Raw genomic sequence first — 2,276 nt, 5'->3', positions numbered from 1 at the left:
CCCTCAAGTGATCTGCCTGCCTTGGCCTCCCAAAGTGCTAGGATTGCAGCGTGAACCACCACGCCAGGCCTTAATGAAGTTTTTATTGTAAAAATTTTGTATCTTTCTCCAATATAAATTACATACCTTCTTCCTTTATGTGTAACCTAACAACCATTAGTTTATCTCAGGCACATTTTAATAGATGTCTAAAAACCTAAAGAAAAATACGTTTTCAATAATCAGATTTAAGGAACATTTCCCAAAAAGAACCACAAAGTATTGTATTACTTATTATATTTTGAAGATTGATTTTGACATTTTTAATACTACCAACAAGAACAAAATCTCCATTAAAATATGTGTGAAATGTTTTTTCACCATTTGACTCTGATCATTTTTTTCTTTTTTTTCTTTCTTTTTTTTTTTTAATTGAGACGGAGCCTCGCTCTGTTGCCCAGGCTGGAGTGCAGTGGCCTGATCTCTGCTCACTTTGCAAGCTCCGCCTCCCGGGTTCACACCATTCTCCTGCCTCAGCCTCCCCAATAGCTGGGACCACAGGCGCCCGCCACCACGCCCAGCTAATTTTTTGTATTTTTAGTAGAGGCGGGGTTTCACCGTGTTAGCCAGGATGGTCTCGATCTCCTGACCTCGTGATCCACCCGCCTCGGCCTCCCAAAGTGCTGGGATTACAGGCGTGAGCCACGGCGCCCAGCCGATCATTTTTTTCATGATTGTCTTCCATTCGTCTGTTTTGTGTTCCCATTTTACTTTGCTAGAGGTAATTTTATATAGGCTTTTCTGAATGGTGCATCCACTTTAAAATCCAGGCGCATATTTGTATGAAAGGAAATAAAACATTTACAGAAAATAAAGACAATCCTCTGATGGGTAGAGATCACTGAGATCTTTCATAAAAACAGTGCGGTTTCTTAAAAGAGTGATTCACTGCCAAATTAGAAAGAGATGGGGTCGTATCTAACATGATGCATTCTATGCTGAGGCTATTGAGAAGAAATTGTACCCATCAAGTTCTAACAATGTTTAGAAACTAGATGTAAGCCCCACTGTTTCCCAGGAAGTGCAGTAGTTTAAATGAAAACTCCTCCATACTGCTGGGACTTAATTGACCACACATGGTGGAGAATGTGAGCTAAAGAACTCAGTGGAATACATTCAGTTCCTCTAAGTGAGAAGTCATCCAACTTAAACAGGAAAGAGCAAAATGTGAATGCTAGAGGATGGAATAAAATTGTTGTAATTTCTAAGGTGAAAATGTTTGGCTTTGTATTTTCTTTAGATTTTGATATAGAGATGGAAAAAGCAACAAAGGACAACTAAAAAGATTGCACTTAAAGTAAAGCGGGGAAAAGTTTAAAAATAGAGCTATGGCAATTAAATGGAAAAATGATTCCTGAAATTTTATATTTTATAATTAATGCTTAGTTCAATTAGCAATGATGGGTATGTTTTGCTTAGTGTGCATTAACCATGTAAAACCCTCATGTAACCATAATATTCATCAATCATGACTATGCTCTTAGATTTATAATCAAATTAGCTGTTTATTTAAATAACATGAATGCTTTTCATTGGGTGATATTAGCATTCTGAAATGGTGTTAATAGGCCTGGAGAAACAAAACATTTAAAAAAGTGATCAAAATGAGAATAGCAAAAGCTAATAAAGCATTAAGGGATAAGAAACTACTCATACAGAATAATCTACTATTATGATGGAAGTTTTATAGATGCAAGATACATATTCACACATATATGTAACATTTTTCTCTTTGGTAGGTAGAAGATGAAGCAGAATACCAACATAGGAGTAATATAACTGGTTTCTAGTCTTTGATCTGCCACTAGTTTGTGACCATAGGAAAACCATCTTAACTTTTTTTCTGAACCTCTGTTGTTTTCATTTAAAAGAATGAAGAAGTGTTACAGCTCTTTTAAAATTTATCTAAGAGGTTTTCAATTTTTTAACTGGAAAACTCCCCATGGGAAAAAATAGAGAGGAATCATATTTTCCCAGACATTTTCTTATGAGAGTCAGATAAGATGATTTGTATCAGCACATGGTAAAAGGCAATAAACCAGTATAAATTAAGAAATAATTTAGGGTTGGGTGCAGTGGCTCACACCTGTAATCCCAGCACTTTGGGAGGCTCAAGAGGGTGGATTACTTGAGCCCAGGAGTTTGAGATCAGCCTGGGCAACAAGACAAAACCCTGTCTCTACAAAAAATACAAAAATTAGCCAGGTGTGGTGGTGTGCACCTGTAGTCCCAGCTAC

The 2,276-nt window shown here is 36.9% G+C and overlaps 1 non-coding gene across 1 annotated transcript; it reads left to right on the top strand.

Moving 5' to 3' along the window:
- Nucleotides 1-1,917: 1,917 nt before the first annotated feature.
- LOC123567762 (U7 small nuclear RNA) lies at nucleotides 1,918-1,980 on the top strand. Its single transcript, XR_006690865.1, has one exon. It is a non-coding gene; the product is annotated as a U7 small nuclear RNA (small nuclear RNA).
- The last annotated feature ends 296 nt before the right edge of the window (nucleotides 1,981-2,276 follow it).

Source organism: Macaca fascicularis, chromosome 11, assembly GCF_037993035.2.
Source record: "Macaca fascicularis isolate 582-1 chromosome 11, T2T-MFA8v1.1".
NCBI classification, from domain to species: domain Eukaryota; kingdom Metazoa; phylum Chordata; class Mammalia; order Primates; family Cercopithecidae; genus Macaca; species Macaca fascicularis.
This window is presented reverse-complemented; position numbering and strand designations above follow the sequence as displayed.